We start from the raw sequence: 19636 nt of genomic DNA, 5'->3' as shown, positions 1-19636 counted from the left end.
ATGACAGTATAATGAGGCTGAGGTTGTGGGAATGTTAGGGTAGTATCTTATGCACATGTGTCTGTGGCCAGATTAAACCAGCTGCAGATTATGACCTTTCTGTCCTTTGTCTCTGGGATACTGAAGGGATTCTCTAGCTACCAATAGGGTGTTTTTTGGGCAGTTTCTGGGCTAGACCCCTATTCCTTTTTTCTCTCTGTCGTTCATGTCTGACTAGCTACCTAACACCTGTACTGAAGATCAGAAGAACTAATTACTAGAGCTAGTTCTATTTTTTTTTAAAATGTAACTTCAAAAAAGTCATTTTACCACTCTAAGTTCCGTTTACAAAATGTAAGAGTTACTAATTTTCTAGTTTTCCAACACTTTTAGTACTAGAATCCTTATCTGCAAGTAGAATTTTATTCAAAAACCCCAACATATATAATAGATCAAAGTGTAATCCCTTAACTTGAAGCGGGGAAACAGCAGGTGGTATGGGGAGCCCTACCTATTTGATCTCGTGTTGTTCCTGCACTTCTGCTGTATTAGCCTCTGAGTCATTTCACTCAGATGACTGAGAACTCATCTCGACAAGAACCAATCTAGGTGAGCCTTTCCAGATCTAAATTCTGAAATTGGGTGATAAGTCACTGCATTCTTCTCTACTCAGGTGCAGAGCATCTGGCTCAATTTCAATTAGTGTGTGAAATGTCAGGGAAATGGAAAATCAGAAAGTAAAAACATTGCAAAACATAATAGAGAAGAAAACTTTTTTTCCCTAACAGCCAGCAGAAAATAGATTTTGCAAAAAAAAAAAAAAATTGCAAATCTCTGTAGGAATGTCTGTTCAATGGGTTTGTTTTCCACTGTTTGATCTACAGGCATCACTTTCTGAGCCTGGATCTATGAGGCTCTCCCTCAATGCTGTGTGAAGAGGCCCTCTCCCTATAGGCCCTCTCCCAAGCCCTCCTCAATGGAGGAGGGACCCCTACCAATGAACCTAGCCTCACCCCTGCCTGCCATTCCACCTCACAGCATAAAAAACTGTCATCTAGAAGCAAGTGATATAACCAACTGTGCAGTGACCCTGTGTCTCTGTAAGTCTTCTGTATGGCCAGCCAAATAAAGAGCCAAAAGCAATAAAAGTTCTGGTGCAAAAAAATAATTTAAAAAATAAAAATTACTCTCATTTCTTGAGTATTAACTATATGCCAGATATTATGCTGAAAATCATACATATTGTAGCAAAAGTCTTGTGAGATAGGGTTTATTATCCTCTTTCTCCTGATCACAGATGAAAAACTGAGACTCAGAAGATTTTTTCAGACACAGAGACAGTATCTATTACACCAGCAAGAGCCCTGAGCACCTGCAGAGTCTCCTCTCCCTACCAGCACTGGAGCTATGCTTGGAATGCCAACCTGCTTGGCTAAGGCCCAGAGGTCCTGACCATTTCTTGCAACTCTGGCTGACTGGTCCAGTTTCTTCCTTGGTGTAGCCGACAAACTGGTCATAGAGTCTCTCAGCCAAATATAGGCCATTTGCTCACAAAATGATCTAATGTTTAAAATACTGCTAGATGTTTAGAAAATATTTTAGATCACTGACTATAGTGGAAAGTAATTTACATTATGGAAGCAATCATTTAATCATTGCAATTAGCCAAATTATTACCTATTCAGCTAATTGTCTTTTAATGACGTAATTTTAAAAATTAAACATTATACTATTTTAGCCAATGACAAATTCTTATTTCATTACTTCCCAATGAAAAGTGTAATTTACTATACAGTACAAAGTAATTTCCTACAGAAATTAAGTTTCGTTTTATTCTTTATTGCAGGCTAAATCTTCCCATAACTACCATGACCTATACCTAACCAATGAGAGAATTTTGCCTTTCAGGAAAATGTAGTTGTAGAGGCTAAAACAAAGGCAGTCAGGATTTTTCAGACATGTTAAGAAAATGCTGACTTTCCATACAAAAAGATGATACCGTCGACCTAACAGTGCTTCACTACTAGCTGGACATTAGAATTCTCTGTAGAGCTTAAAAAAAAAAAAAAAAAAAAAAAAAAAAAAAAAAAAAAAAAAAGCAGAGGGTGAAAAAAAATGGCATAGAGGATAGAGGCTTTGTTCATCCCTCTTGTGACCACATCAAAGTTGTGACAGAAACACGGAGAAAATAGCAAGTAAAGTCACCTGGGATCCAGATGAACAGAAGCACTACCACTAGGGAGAGAAGTAAGAAATCGCCCTGCCATGGGAGGAGGTAGGAAGGAGTGAAGACATGAGGCTGCAGGTCCCCAGCAGCTGAGTAGGACAGAGGCTATGGTAGCAGCAGCCGCAGATCCCTCTTAAAGGGGCCACGTCCCATGTCTCTGAGCGGACATTCGCGGTGATTGACCTGCTCGCTCTGAGCACTGGGTTGGCTGCACAGGGGGTACCTGGAACTTACAGGAGGACACTGAGTTGTCAGAGTGAGGGCTCGAGGGTCAGGAAGCGAGGCTCTCTTCCAGGCAGAAGTGCCAGCGGCATCCATTGTTCCTCTGTTGAGCCCTCCCTCCTCCCAGTGTGCGGATTCAGTGCCACCATAGCCGAGACATCATCTAACTGGATAACAGAGGTTTCTCTGCCAAAAGGATTCCCTGAAACTCTGCCTCCCCCAACTCAGTGCCCCACCCAAGCCACATTCAGTGTGTCCTCAGCAAGTCCTCTGACACTTACTGAGCAGCACCAAGACTCGCACTACTGGCAGCTGACCTCAGTTTTTGGTATGGCCTCTTAAAGTAACTATAAGCACAACATCTGTGGATTGCTTGCTGAATCTTAACAGGTGGCCCCAGATGGGCACAGGCTGGGGCTAACCTAGGCCTGTGGCTGAACCCCTCTCAGGACTTGGCCACTGGACACCTACTATACAAAGCCATGCTAATAAGACTGGGAGACTGAGGAGCTTTGCTTATTATATAGAAAAAGACACATAAAGGCAACCAAAATGTAAAGACAAAGAAGCAAAACCATATGAGAGAACAGAACAGAGATCCAGGAATAATGGAGTCAAATAATCTAACAGATACAGAGTTCAAAACACTGGTTATAAAGATGCTCAATGAACTTAGGAAAAGTATAGATGAACTCAGTGAGAACTTTAACAAAGAGATAAAAAAATGTAAAAATGGAAATGGAAATTATAAAAAGGAACCAGTCATAAATGAAGAACATATTATCTGAAGTGAAGAGTATATTGGATGGAATCAACAGAGTGGATAAAGAAGAGGATGGAACCACTGATATAGAAGATGGGGAAGCCAAGGATACTCAATCAGTATGGCAAGAAAAAAGAAGCCAAGACTATAGTAATTTAAGAAGCCTACGGGACACGATTAAATGTAAAAATATCCATGTCATAGGGGTATTTGAGGGGAAAACAAGACATCGAAGAGCTATTTGACAAAATGATGATGGAAAACTTCCCTAACCTGATGAAGGAAATAGACGCACAATCCCAAGAAGTTCAGAGAGTCCCCAAAAAGATGAATCCAAAGAGGCCCATACCAAGACACATTATAATTAAAATGCCAAAGGTTAAATACAAAGAGAGAATCTTAAAAGCAGCAAGAGAAAAGCAGTTAGTTACTTATAAGGGAGCACCCATAAGACTGGCAGCTGATTTCTCAAAAGAAACCATGTAGGACAGAAGACTTTGGCATAAAATATTCAACGTAATGAAAACCCAGGATCTACAACCAAAAATTTTTTATCCAGAGAAGCTACCATTTAGAGTCGAAAGACAGTTAAAGAGCTTCCTAGACAAAAATAAGCTAAAGGAATTTATCACTACCAGCCAGTATTACAGGAAATGTTGGAGAGACTTCTTTAAGAAAAAAAAAAAAGTATCAAAAATATGAATAGTGGTAATAACTACATTTTTATCAACAAGCACCTCAAATGGAAAAGTATTAAGTGCTCCAACCGAAAGATAGAGTGGCCAAATAGATAAGAAAACAAGACCCTACATATGCTACCTACAAGAGACTCATTTCAGATTAAAAGACATACACAAACTAAAAGGAAGGGGATGGGATTGTCTTGAATGACCTAGAGGGTATTGTGCTGAATAAAGTTAGTCAGATAGAGAAAGACAAATATCGTATGATTTCACATACATGTGGAATCTAAAGAACAAAATAACTACAACAACAAAAAAATGGAAATAAACTCAGATACAGAGAATATTTTGAGGGCTACTAGATAGGAGAGGGGTTGAGGAAATGGCAAAAAAGGGAAGGGATTAAGAAGTACAAATGAATAGTCACAAAATAGACATGGAGATATAAAGTATAGCATTAGGAAAATAGTAATGTAATAAATATGTAAGGAGGAAGAGGAATTCTAGATATAGTGGGGTGATCACTTTGTGAGTTATATATACCTCTAATCACTATGCTATACAACTGAAACTAATATACTATTGTATGCCAACTGTAATTGAAAAAAAAACTGAATGGTACAGTGTAAACACAAACATCTAATTGTCTATTATATTTCAGTAAAGTGGGAGAAAAAAAGAAAAAGTTCAAAAAAATAAAACTTTATGCCTGGGGGTCACCCTTAAGGATTCTGATTTAATTGGTCTAAGGTATACCCATCATGCTTTAGAAATCTCTCTAGGAGAGCCTAGTGTCCAGCTAGGGTTGAGCACCAGGGAGAAGGTATTTTACCCTGTGACGTCTTTAGTTGCAGTTATGTTTTGTTTTGAAGGGAGTTGCTGAGAGATGTAGTCAAGAAGCATTATGTTGGGCATCTGGGAACATTAAGGCAGGGTTACAAGAATGGACACAAAAGATCCAGACAACCAGCTATAGGTTTGTAACCTAGAGAGTGAGGAGTTTGCAATTACAGAAGGATGAGACTCAGGCTATGGGCCGAGATTCTAGATAGCCACACACTGTCATATATGCCAGAGTCATTTGTCAAGGGCTTGCAAAACAGTCAGGAATTTGAGTAGATTGTTTATCTGCAATGGGACTGTGCGCTTTGGATCTGAAAAAAAGTTAAATGAGTAAAGAGGCTCCTTAAAATTCTGGGTCAAAGTAAACCTCTGAGTCGATGCCATAGTCACTATGTTAAGCCACTATGATTCCACTGGATTCATTTCAGTGTGCAAAGTGTACAAATATACACTTGACACTCAGCAGACCCTGTATAAAATGTTTCCATGATCACAAGTTAAATGACAAGTGGTTTCTGCAGCAGGGTACTCACAGTCTGGTAATACCCTTCGCTTTTTGACATTGCCTGGAAAAAGAATGGAGGAGCCTTGGCTCCACGGATTCAGTCCCAAGTGAGAGAGCAAGCATGGTTGGAAGGCTGTCTTCAGCCACCTAAGATGTTTCTATGAATGAAGCTTAATGACCTTGGCATTTCATATGCTAAACAGTTAAAATGACCAACCCCACAATCTAAAAAGTATGTGAAACCTGAGTATAGAGCCCAAAAGGAGGTCTACATAAGTTTTGTGTTCGTTTTTTTTTTTTACAGCTTTATTGAGGCATAATTGACACACAGTCAACTGCACATGTTTGAAGTATACAATTTGATGTTTACATTCCTGTGAAATCATCACCACATTCAAGATAATAAAATATCCATCACCCTTACAAGTTTCCTCTTGAGCCTTGTAATCCTAATCCCTTCCTCTGCCACTCTTTCCATTCTGAGGCAACCACTTATCTGCTTCCATCACCATAGATTACTTTGCATTTTTTTTAGAATTTCTCGTAAATGTAATCATACAGTATGTACTCTTTTTTGTCTGAGTTTTTCAACCAGCATAATTATTTTGATATTCACCAATATCGGTGGGTGGGTTCATCAATAGTTTTTTTGTTGTTGTTTTTTACTGCTAAAGAGTAGTTCATTGTATGTGTAGACCATGATTTGTTTATCAATTCACCTATTGATGAATATTTTGTAATATTTTGGATATTACAAATAAAGCTGCTATGACTATTTATGTACACATCTTTATATAGACATATGCTTTCTTTTATCTTAGATAAATAAGCAGAATATGCTAAAATCTGTGGTAGGTTTATTTCACGTGTTTATTAGCCATCCCCTGTCTTTGGTGAAATGACCATTCAAATCTTTCACCTAGTTTTTATTAGGCTGCTGTTTTCCTTCTATTGTGTTTTGAGAGTTCCACATATATATTCTGAACATAAGACCTTTATCAAGAATATGATTTACAGATATTTCCTCCTAGCTTAAGGATTATCTTTTTACTTTCTTAATAGCATCTTTTGAAGAGCAGAGGTTTTCATTTTGATGAAATCTAATTGATCAATGTTTTGTTTTATGGAGTATAATTTTGGTATCATACCACATTTTTGATTACTGTAACTTTAGAGTAAGTCTATTAATCCTCTGGTAGAGAGTGTTAGTCCTCTACTTTTATCCTTCTATTTAAAAATTGCTTTGGTAATTTCGGATCCTTTCTATTAATGTGAGATCTACTTTTTAACATAGATGTTTAGTCCTATTGCTTTAAGTCCCACAAATTTTGATATGTTTCATTATTGTTTTCAATCAGTTTAAAATACTTTCTCATGTCCCTTTTGATTTCTTCAGCCTATGGATTACTGATGCCTACAAATATCTGCAGATTTTACACACGTCTTTCTATTACTGATTTCTAATTTAATTCTACTGTGGTCAGAGCACATATTTTGTGTGACCTGAATACTTTTAAATTTATTGAGATATTTTCATTGCCCAGAATGTGATCTACCTTGATAAATGTTCTGTGTGTAACTTGAAAAGAATGTATATTCTGTTTTTGTTGAATGCAGTTGTCTCTAAATTTCCCGACTTACATTTTAATTATCCATTTATTATTAGGTTTTATAGTTGAGACCAGTTATAAAAACTGCTAAAGATATTTTTGTGCCATCTCTTTTAAAAATAATTTCTTCCTAACAGTTTTCTTTGGATAAAATGTTTGTTTTGTAATTTCTCATGCTGGCAAGTACAAAGCATTATTTTTAGTTTCTAAATGATATGCTAAACAATGGGTTAGCATTTGAGAGCTAGATAACTAGCTCATACAGAGGAAAGGAGTTCTGAATTACTTAGTCTCTCTAATATGGAAAAAGATTAGAGAATCTTAATTTTATATTTCTATAAATATAGAATCGGTAATTATTTATTGATATGACTTTTAAGCAATTTTATGAGTATTTTAAAAATCAAGCTTGCAATAACAGCTGGAATTGGGAGCCATAAATGCTATCTGACAGATAAAATTGCTTCAGTATAATATGATGTATTTACATAATTGTATATCATGCAGCCATTAAAATGTCTGAACACTCTTCAAAGAGCTTTACATGGATTATGTTACTAACAATCTTACCTTATGACATAAATCATTATTTTATTCATTTTACAGATGAAAAAACTAAAGCATAAAAAGGCTTCATAGTGTATTCAAAACTCAAGCAGCTTAACTCCAGAACAATGCATATCCTTATCTACCACTCTATGCACCCTCATATTTAATTACATAGTAAAAGTTAGAGATATATGAAGTGAAAAAAGGTATAAAATAGTTCATTTAATATTAATTTATGCTTATTAAATACACACAAGGAAAAAGTAAAAAACTACATTCCAAATTATGTAGCATGTTATCTCCAGGTGATAGAATTATAGGTTTTATATTAATTTTCTTCTTTGTGATTTTCTTTTGTATTTTCTTTTTTAAAAAACAAAGAACATGAATTTTACAATCAGAATAAAATTTTTAAGCATTTTTTTTAAAAAAGTTCTATGTCACATGAATGTGACTTTACCAATTTTTAAATAAGCTTACTAGCAGATGCCAAATTCATTTCTAACATTATTCTTTACACAACTCAAAAAGATTGCAAATGTTTGAAGTTAGCCAAATGCTCTAACTTCATCCCAAAGTACAAATTCATAAACAGGAAAGGCAGGATTTATGCAACTTATTTTTGGTTGTCAGGTGTGGTGATTTTCGAAGGTTTCTACCAAGGTTTTGAAGCATTTTAAAAGACACATCTCATATAATTCTTGAGTATTCACCATAGTTCAGTCCAGGGCTCTCTGGCCCTTTTAACTACCCAGACCTAACTGTGCCAAAGATGGAAAGACCAGAGTCAGTCTTACCAATATCACCCACATCCTTCTCTTTCCTTCCATCAAACTCAGGAACTGCTCCAGATCACCCTCCCACCACTATCTTCTCCAAACTGCTCTTCCTAATTCCCATCCCATTTATCCCTGTCTAATTCTCTTTGGATTGGCAATTTACACTCAGACTGACCCTTTAGGTGTGATCCGACCCTTCGTTAAAAAGTAGCTTTCAGTAAGTGCCCCCTTGGTTCCAGACACCAAGGCCAATGGCCAAATGACATCAGGCTCCACACCCAACTCTAAACTCAGCTTCAATTCTCACCCCCATGCCCCTTCCAAGCTTGCTTTATCCCCCCCATAGGTGTCAGAAATGTAGCCCAACACATCTCCATGACTGGGAACTCACTTTCTTCGAAGGTTATCTTTCTCTTTAGACAGTTCTGCTTATTGTAAAATTATTTGGGATATGGAGCCCGCATCTGTCTACTAGTATTTTCTATCCAGTAGTCCTACTTCTTCATCTTGAGCCCAAGCAAGTCCAAGTCCTCTTCCATATGATAATGTTCTAAGAATGTGATGAAACCTCCTGAGTTTTCTCTTCCATCTAATATCCAAGATATCTAAAAGCACTCTTACATGACATGATTTTAGTGTTTACCACCTTCCTGCTCCCTTTCTTAGAACCTGATTTGTTGGTCTGTCGTGGGGATAGCCAACTCAAGCATCTATGGGAGCATTTCTGCAAACATAAATAAGTGAACAGAAGGCAAAAGGGTACTGGCCTGCTCAAAAACTACTCAGCTACAAATGATTACAGTAAGTCCTTACTTAATCGCATTGATAGGTTCTTGGAAACTGCAACTTTAAGCAAAATGATGTATAATAAACCGATTTTACCACAAATTACTTAATTGCCAATCACCATAAAAGATGTCAGACTGGTGATTAAGAATCTATCATGAAAAAAGGCACAAAGACCAGATGGTTTAATCTTTAACAAACGATTCCAATGTTGTTTATATATATCTCAGCCATGAGAGAAAAGAAAAATATTCTCCTAATTCATTTTATGAAGCCAGATTAATTTTAATTCCAAAGCCTGATGATATAGGGGAAAAATGCTGACCTACTTCACTTAAAAATGCAGATACAAATATTTAACTAAAATTTAGCAAATAAAATCCAGCTTGCTTCTGTCATACTTAGGTCAGGTCCCCAGCATAGACTCTGAAGTAGAAATATGCATGCCAAAGACTTTTTAGGGGGTGCTCTTAGGAACAACATCTTTAAGAAAGTGAGATGCAGGCATTGGGGTAGAGAAAGAAGGTGAACTGCAACACAGTTATAACAGAACTGATGATCAAGTCAGAACTTAATTGATCATCTCTTCCATGTCCAAACCAGACTCTCCTCCTGATTTCCTACCTATCAGCTACTGATAATATCATTTATCTAGGGACTATACTGAAAATCTATGAATTATTCTTGATTTATCATACTCTTGCATCACTAAATCAAATGTCACTAAATTATGCCTATCAAAGTCTTATATTTCTCTAATTTGTTCCTCCTTTCATCCATAACATCACCACTCTAGTCCAGGCACTAACCTCTTCTTAATTGGATTCTATCAACAACCCCCAAGTCAGGCTACTGGGTTCCTGTTTTAACTCACCCCATTGTCAAAGTGGCTCATCTAATTTACACATCTGACAATTTTACTTTAGCAATTGAAATGCTTTCATGGGTTTCCTTTGCTTCTGTAATAAAGTTCAAACTCATCCGCTTGACAAAATATTGTTCTCTGAACCTTGCCTCAACTTGTATCTACCCTTTCCCACGTTTCACTTTATAACAATATCATAACAAGTTTTATTCTCCCACTAAACATATTACCCTGGGCCTTATACCATTGCTGAAGCAGATCTCTTTGCTTGGAATACCATGCCTCATCAAGGAGCTAATTCCCTTTCATTCTTTGGTACTCAACTTGTACCTTGTCTTCTTCTAGTTGGTAAACTGCCCCCCTCAAAGCTCTCTCACCATTCTGGAACACTCCTCTGATAAAAAGGACTATTTTTTATAATTATTCTTTTATGTATGTGCTTCATCTACCAGACAATTATTCATCTTTATATTCCTAGTGTTTGACAGATAGTAAATACTCAAGGACTAGTAGTCGACTTTTTAGTGAAGACCAGGTGCTCAATGTGAAAAAATGTTTCCCTCATCTATATACCTAGTAAACCTGACATAAATATGTGTGTATATGTGTGTGTGTGTATACTCATATGCATTATAATACACACACACACACACACACACACACGTGTGTGTGTGTATAAGCACTGGGCATTAGGATTTAAATTTGCTTAGAATATAGTTTCATTGAACATAATCATTCTTAGAAAACTCAAGTCCTAGTGCCCAGTGCTTCTTTATGTAGAATGAGGATCAGCAAACTTTTCTATAAAGGACCACATAGTAAATATAGTAAATTTTATACATAGTGAAAACAGGCTTTTGTGAGTCAAATAGTCTCTGCTGCAACTTCTCAAAAGTGCTGTTATAGTATGAAAGCAGTCACAAACAAATGAGCATGTCTCCTTTGCAATACAACTTTATTTACAAAAATAAAAAAAAAATGATCAAATTTGGTCTGTGAGTCATAATTTGCTCACTCTTGACCTAGAGGCTTCTAAAACAGCTTTTTTTAAAAAAAAAAAAAAATCCAACCTGTTTGTCTCACAAGAGGCCTACATTCCATTGCCATAGCTCTAATAATCCCCAAGAAGTGCCAGCACAGATTGTGAGTGCTAAACACCAACATGGGTTGCAGAAAATAGCCTTCGTCATCACTGTCATTAAGAGTGTGGAGCAAAGATAGGCTCATGTGGTGGTGAGGAAAATAGACACTGACTCACAAAAGAGAGGTCACTGAGGATGGGGTGGAGCTTGTGGTCACCATCATGCAGAATCTGAGACAGCACAAAATCAAAGACCGGTTCTGGAACAGACATGAAAGGTGTAAATTACATTCAAGTCTGGCCAATGGTGTCAACAACCTTTATAAAGACCTGGAGCAACTGACAAAGATTCGGCTGCCACTACTGGGATCTCCATGCCCAAGGTCAACACAACAAGAGCACTGTGGCACTGGTCACACCATGGGTGTGTCCAAGAAGAAATAGGTCTATAGGCCTATTCTATTAATAAATAATTATACGCCTAAAAAAAATCCAACATCAAGTCACTGGTGTGCACTATGCAAAATTTTCCTTCTTCCACTTTTTGAAAATAGGGACAGTACTTACCCATCTCCAGTAAAGTGACACTTCTACCATTTTTTATAGTCCTATTTCCTTACAGATTAGATCATCAATGTAATTTGCACATTTTCACAAAATACTGGAATGAAATTTATTGGAGTTGAAAGACAATTTAGAGTAACCAGGTTCTTTACCTTGGGCTTCTCTTTCTCTTGCTAATATGTCTCTCCTCTCCCCCTTTCTCCTCCTCACTCTCCTCAATAAGAAGACAGAAGCAAAACTGAGCTTCAATAATATGATTTTTCCTAAGAAATCTTTCAACAATAGAACATTGCTGGCTTGACTCCACCCAATTGGACAGCTGCCTCTTTGTTCCTCTTTTTAAATAAAACTTTAACAGTTTTATTTATTGTTTCCTGTATTCTTGCAAACCTCAGCTCATTTTGATCTCCAGGTTTGTGCCACCTCTACGTACTTATTCTTGGTAGCATACCCTTTCTTCATGTTAACATTCCTTTTTTATAAAATCAACCCCCTTCACTGCAGTGGGACAGCAGACAGTGCAGTATCAGGACCTAGAAATAGAATTTTCAAGTGTAGGGGAAAATATCCAGTTGTGTCAGATGGGGAGGGGGCGTGTGGAGAACCCAGTTCACCAGGCTTTGATGTCTATTAGAATGTGAAGCTCCATGAATGCAACATTGGTGTTTTGTTTTGTTCAGTTCTATTTCAGTCCCTGTTGTATTTCCAGGTCCCAGAATAATTCCGGGCATTCAATAAATATTTGTTGAATGAATTAAAAATTGTTATCAATAGGCAGAGCAACATTCAGATGAAAGATAAGCCAAGCATCAAGAATATTCAACTCCATACAATCAAGGATCCTTAACAGGTAGGCAGAGCCTGATTAGGGAGGATCCAGGACAGGTGACTTGAGCAGACAGCACAAGGAAAATCAGCCGCCAGGTCTGTCTGCACTGCTAAAGCGTCAGAGGTAGAAATGCAGACTCCAGGAAAGAAGTGTCCTACAAAGCAAAGAAGAGCTCTGGTGGTACAAGCATGCCGTACATGGCAGTTTACTCACAATGGACTTCTGGTCCAGGGGCAGTGGCAATCATAGTTTTAGATGTGGTTCATCAGTAGAGAGATAGCAGCAAAGCTATCTTGATGCTGATTTCCAGAGAGACCAAAGATCTTTAAAATATTCCCATCTAACCTAACTCCTGATTCCAACCTAAATTTTGAAATGAAATTTCCTAAAAGTCTGTGTCCAAATTTTTCTTTAGAATCAAAGGCAGAAGTAAAGGCTCTTTGAGAACTTTCCCTATAATCTGCCTTTGCACCTGAGAAGAGCACTCATACAGTAGGGTGTCAAACTAAATTCAAAGATGTAGCTAGCAGCTGCAGTACTTAATGTCCCTACAGCATGACCCACGGCAAGTGAAATTTCAGAAGCCTGGAGACCAGGTAAGGCTGGATCTGATGATTCCTTAGAATGAAATTCTAACATCTCTATTTCTTAAATTTTACATTTACTAAGTAAATTTCTTTTAAGTGAGGGTATATAAAATATAAATATAAAAAAGAAAGAAAGAAAGAAAGTTTTAACAGGCAAAATAACTAGTCAGGTGTCACATTATCTTGCAATTGGCCAGGACCATTTCTTACTTGAAGGCTGTATTTCTAGTTCCTTACTCAACACCTACTAGGAGCCAATAAAAGATTTATTGGATGGGTGAATAAATAAATAAATGAAATAGCCATCCAATTAAAATAATCTCACCTTATTTAATTTCAATTTGTGTCAAGATTGAAGATTTTAATATAACTCAACATCTTAATTGAGAGGTTTCTCTGTGTTTGAGGGCACGGTCAATGGTGGGTCAAGGGCACAGTTAGTGGAGGGTTCCTGCCTAAGGTACACTAGGATGCTGCTAAAAGAGCAGGTGTAGGAGTGCTGTTGCACTAGTTTACCAGTCGTTTTTCTGTTATATTTTAAAAATACTTTAAGCAATATTCTTGAAAAAAGCTCTTTAAAAATAACATCGATCAAGTCATGTATCAAGCATATAATAATAGTTGAGTCGAAGTAATTTCAGTGTAGAAAAATAATAAAAAGACAAAGAAACAAAAATCTACTATAATTTATATAATACTTTTAAATCTGTTTTTAACTTTTTAATTAAAACACATAACTTTGTTTAAAAAGTAATCATACATATGTAAAAGACATATGTCATGGTTAAAACATAGACTTTGAGTTTAAATGACGTGGATTTGAATATCAGTTTAGCCATTTCTTAGTTTCATGATCTTGAGAACTGTACATAATCTCTCTGAGGCCGTTTCCTCACCTATAAAATGAGGATAATCATTAAACGTATCTCATAGCATTTTTGTGAGGATTAAGTAAAACATACAATGTGCTTAGCACAGTGTAGGATATATGTAGCACAACAACAATTAATATTATTTATTTAGGTTATAGACATACTTTATGTAGATATTGATTGACATCTTGTTAAGGTAATTCAATGGCTTCTCAGGCATCCAAAGCCCACAGGTCAGAACACACTGACAAAGCAGGAACTGAGACCTAAGGTACCTTTAGAGAGAATGAGAGAGCTGGAGCTTGGACCTTAGAAGACCGTCAGAGCAGCCTCCTTTCAGGAGCTGTTGCTGGCAAACGGAGTAAGCTCTGGAAGAGCCTGTCGCCAGGAACACAGAGTGGATACCCCTAACTGGATTAGTACCTGGGAGCTGGACACCACTGCTGACAAGAGCTCTGTCAAGATGTTCAGTAGTGGTCTGCCCCAGGGACCCTGCTGACCATAAGCATGGCTCATGAGAGGGGAACTCGGAAGATCCAAAGATTCAGGGAGTTTGATTCTTTTTTCCCACTGTGGCCTCTCTCTTGTAAAGAAGTGTGCCAGCCCCAGTCCCCCATGCAACATCCAATGGAAAGGTGCAAAAAGTATGTTTCAGCAACATGTCCTCATTGGGAAGGGTCAGTAATCATTTCCCACCAAGAAAGTTAGGGTCCAGAAACTGGATGAGAATTCAAGCCTGTTTAGAGGTTTGATCTAAAATCTAGTCCTTGGGCTTCTAGAGGATTATTCCAGTATTTTCTTCTGGAATGAATGCCAGAGTTTCTTCTTCAAAGGCTGAGGAAAAAATAGTAATCCTGCTGCTGCTTACTTTTATATATTTACATTTACCTATAGCATCATTTTTATTATAATACCTTTTATTATAATAATTTTTATTTTTATTATAATAATACTGAGACTATCTCAGATGATGTTAAATAATGTTTTTTTCCTCAAGATTGGGAGCAAGTTTTCTTAGTTCAAAACCCAGTTCTACCACCACCTAGCTTCTTTTTGAGGCTCAGTTTTGTTATTTGAAAAAGAGGCAGTGGAAGCAGAGGTTGTTAGGGTCACTTCCAGTTCTAACATTCTCTGACTAGACCACTCTGCTATAAGGTCACAGGTGTGAAAGCCAGGCTTTCCCTCCTTGTTTCTCCTTTTATGCCTCTTCCATTTCACCTTGTTGTGTTTCCTCTATGACATGTTTCAACTAACAGTGCCTATCACCAAAGCTTCTCCCTCCCTCAGTATTAGTAGTTTACTAATTTTAAATTTTGGTATAAAACTCCATTTCCAATCTGTTAAAAAAAAAAAGCCATATTTTCTGATAGCTTAGAGTTCTGTGGCCTTCACTTAGCCAAGCTAGTTTCTAGACTAAAACTAGTCACACACACTTCCACAGTCCTGTCCTTCAACATACTTGTGAATTTTCCTAAAAAACAGCCCAAATGCAACCATTTCCTTTCTCTGATGGAAAAGGTTTGTTTTATTTTTAACAAATGACTACTTTAACAGCCAATTATAAAGTGTTCTTTCCAACTCAACTTATTTTTTCTCTGAATTTCTTAATAAGAAAATATTTCTTAAATACTTCTACTTTTGGAATTTGGGGCAGCTATTTCAGTCCTTTTGTTTCTTTCCTTCTAAATTCAGTACTATTTCCCCCCAAAATAACAGTATTAATGTTTATAAGAATCAATTATTATATAAATAATTTTTTATAGTATTGATAATAGATATACACTCATTTTTAAACATCATAAAGCAAACTTGGGACTTTTTTTTTTTGGCACACAAATATCACTATCGTATAGCATGGGACTGGCAACATAAGAATAGAAGGCTATTGTTTGTTTCCAAAAAGTAACACTACGCACATCAAAATTATATAATAAAGCTGACTATAGAAAAGATATCATAGTGTTCTTAAAAATATCAGAAGGATTGTAAGTTGAAAGTGGATTAGATATATTTGTAATGGAGCCAGAGATTATAGTTAGGACAAATGGATTGAAGTTAACGTCAGATTTTTTTTTTTTAAGTATAAGTAATATTTACACTAACCATTATATGGAAGCTGTTTTATTTTATAAGTTCTTTAATCATGAAGGGATGGGATTTGAATTCGATGACCTTCCAGGTCGAGGTTTTTTTATTCTGCTCCAGAATGATGACAGTGGTGTTTGCATTCTGCAAATGGTTGGTGAACTGTTTAAATTTAATACCTCAATTTTTGAGTGTAACAGAGAACAGGCTTTCTGATCCAAGTGTCTAGGCCTCTAGGAAACAAGAATATATTGAAATGAACTCTTGCACCAAATGAAAAGTAGACATTTATTCTATGTGCTTTATTCTTAATATTTTCTGTCAACTAGAACACACAGCTTAATATTTAAAATAAATATGGTTTTTGTTCACATGTTGCTTGAGAAATTGAAAATGGGTTAAGGTTAGCCCCTGATCTGAATTTGTATAAGGTACATTATTCAGCAACACAGAGCCCTGATTAAAGTGCTAAGAGCTGTTCATGGGGCTACAAAGACAAGTCTTGATAGTTTTTTCATTTCAAAAACTACGCTATAAAAACTCAGCTTCTAAAATAGGTACTTGCTAAATGATATAGAGCTTTAAATAGATACCTCAGTTAATCTACACAGTTTTTGAGTCCTGTTTTATAATAGCTAGTATATGTGCTAGACACTAAAATAATAGACTGCTCTTACTAATAAGTAAAATTTTAAACAAAAAATACACTAAAAGCTGCATAACTGTTAAAGCACCAAGAGTCAATATTCTCATCACTTCCTCCATGAAGCTCAAGTGATCACCAAAAGCCTACCCGGAATTGCTGGCATTTAATTTTTTCTGACTTCCAAAAACGGCCGTTTCACAATGTCCAATTTGAAATGAAATGGGAATAAGAGGGGCAGGTGAATGATTTAAACTAGTTGCTCAGAGTACATTTTTCTAATTGGAAGAAAATCATCTTAGGATTTGACACAGCTTTTAGATGCAATATGATTTTTTCAGTTTAGGACCAAAAGAAAAAAAATAGAGGTTGGAAGTAAGAGTAGTTTGAAGATTCCTCTGGGATTAGCAGAAGAGGGAACAGCTAAGTGATAATAGCCAAGCCCCTGATAGCAGGTCACTCTAACTTAGGCAATGATCCTGTGATGCAGCTTACGAGAGAATGTGGGATAGACCCTAATAGCAGTACTCAGACAGCCAATGACTCAAGGCTTTTCAAAACCTGGGAGACCCATGAACAAGAGAAGTAGAAGGTCTTCCTGGGATTATAGAATCAAAGCAAAATGATAACAGTTAAGGTTAGTAGGCAATGCTACTTACAGCTCTCCTTTATTATTATTTCAAATCTTAAACTAAAAACAATAACTTTATTAAAAGTTTTTGGGGGGAATTAAATGAAATCATGTATAGAAAGGACCTTCTACCTGAAAACTGCTGCGAAGTGTCTCGTCACTTCATACTCTTTCCTGGCTTTTCAGAGTTTGGTCACAAATTTTCTTAAGTGAGGGAAAAGATCTCAGAGTCTCAAAATAGAGCCTAGGAGGACTGGAACAGCCATTAGCAAGTTTGTGCCGAAGGGTTCCCTTCAAATGCAAAAGTTGCTACATTTTTCTTCAGATTCCAAGAAAACATTTACCTTTGCTCTTCTTCCTTCTTCAAATAGCATAATTTCTCAACCAATGCAACTTGGCTTCCTCCCAGCATTGCTCTAGGCTGGTCTGATGAATATCACCTAAGACCTCCTTGGTTCCAAATTCAACATACACCTTGAAATGACTGAGCGGTAGTAGATATAATTCTTGGTGTTCTCCCTTCCCTCTATTTCCCTGTTTCTCTTTCCTGGTTTACGTCTACCTTCCTTTTTCCCTTTTAGGTATCAGCGCTCCTCAGAGTTCTGCACTTTTTGTCACTAGTTTCTCCAGAACATTCTTCAAACTCATCTTTTTCATTACTATCTATACATATTTCTATACCTATATCACCATTCAGGTGGTCCACTCCAGCCTTGGGCCCATAAGTCCAACTGCCAATTGAATAGTTTGAGTATCCCAAAGACATCTGGAATTAAACATAACTCCCAACTCCCCAACCCCGTGCTCCCATCACACTTTGCAGATGACTTATCATAACATTTATTTAAAAGATATTATCATTACTTCACTGAAGACAGGAGCTATTTCTTATTCAACTTAGAATTCCTCACTCCTGGCAAATTACTGGCATAGAGTCAGTATCTAGTAAAAACGAGTGAGCAAGTACAAGTCTTGTGATGCTGCTGAACTTGACACAGAATATCTCCATTTCGCCTGGATTGTTTCTTTCTCTCCTTGGCTCCTTAGTATGTCTGGGCTGTGTTTTGGTTACTGAGTTGCTTTGTTTTCAATGTTCTTATTGTTGCTGGGTGATTTCCTTGAGACTCCCTCCTGGTTGCTATGCTTTATAGTCTCTGGGATTTCCATTTGCAACTAAATGGTCACATTTTTTATCTGCCTCTGGAATGGAACAGAGCCTCAGAGAAGCTCCATTGCAACCACACACATATTTGTGGACTGTAACAGGCAGGGGAAGGAGTTTTGCAAGAATCTTATCTCTGCCCAGAATCAGCCTTCCTGTCTCATTTTGCTATCTGCTTCTTCAAAAAGGCTTTCACTTTCTGTTACTCAACACTCCTATTTTAATGTTTATTCCACTGGTAATGGACCTATAAACTTAAAAATATGAGGAAGTGTGTTAATCCCAAAATAAAAATGAAAGAATTGATTATTTTTTCTAGATTTTGTGAGAGAAAGTCTTTTTGTCTTTGCTTTTCTTTTAAACTTTAACTGATCTTCCTTTTTTAAATGGAAGACTTCCACTAAAATCAGGATTGAGGAGAGACATCTAGATTATCTGCCTTTACAAACAAGTTATAGTAAACTAACTTTATCTGGAAATGTTGAGAACTAAGGTATTCTGATTAATTACATATTCTAATCAATCCAAAAATATTTCTTAAATGTTTTCTCAACACTGTCTTAGACATCAAGAGGATTTTAGAATACAGTTGAGGGTGAGGAAAAGTCTAACACATTTGTGATAATTTGTGAACAACTTAAGATGACAGTAGCAAACCAGATAAATCTTTAAATGGGCCCTCAAAACTGACAAAAATACTCTATATCTCTCTGGTCAATTAATTCTCCTGTTCTCTAAAATGATTATTCAAGCCTTCTTCACTCCTCTCCAACTTAATGCTGTGGCTGCCATTGTCACAACCACCAACTTCACCTATACTCCTATCATCTCCCTGACTCTCACAGTGTGACCTTAACTTATAGGACCAAAAAAGAAAACCATAGAATGTCCTCATCATCCTGGTGCCAAATATATCAACCCACTCCTCTCCCTTTCTCTCCATTCTGGTATAATAAAAGTATAAGGCTAAACCCGATGTAGTGTAATAGATGTCTCCCTTCTCTTCCTTTTCAGAATTTGTAAATAGGATTACCTATTTTCTTATATTTTATTCACATTTTTTCTTCTCCCTCCATCATAAGTTCCCAATGGTTTTTAAACATCTTCAAGACTTTCATTTAAAATTTACTTCTCTCAATTCCCATTACCCCACAGAGACTGTACTATCTTTTCCTCTTCGCAGGCACATTTGGAAAAAGAGTTGCCTACACATGCAGTCTTCATTTTCTCAACTTGCATTCACTCATTAACCCAACCTGGCTTCTGCCCCATCTCCACCAAAAGAGCTCTAGCCAACAACACTGATGTGGTTCAGGCAGCTAAATTCAATAGGTGTTTCCAGGTAGCTTCGGTTTTCACTTATATAATAGT

The 19636-nt window shown here is 36.7% G+C and overlaps 1 pseudogene; it reads left to right on the top strand.

Annotated features, from left to right (window-relative positions):
• Nucleotides 1-955: 955 nt before the first annotated feature.
• Nucleotides 956-11336, top strand: LOC118613771 (annotated as a pseudogene).
• The last annotated feature ends 8300 nt before the right edge of the window (nt 11337-19636 follow it).

The sequence above is a fragment of the Rousettus aegyptiacus genome, unplaced genomic scaffold (genome assembly GCF_014176215.1).
Source record: "Rousettus aegyptiacus isolate mRouAeg1 unplaced genomic scaffold, mRouAeg1.p scaffold_m13_p_1, whole genome shotgun sequence".
Taxonomy (NCBI): Eukaryota; Metazoa; Chordata; class Mammalia; order Chiroptera; family Pteropodidae; genus Rousettus; species Rousettus aegyptiacus.
This window is presented reverse-complemented; position numbering and strand designations above follow the sequence as displayed.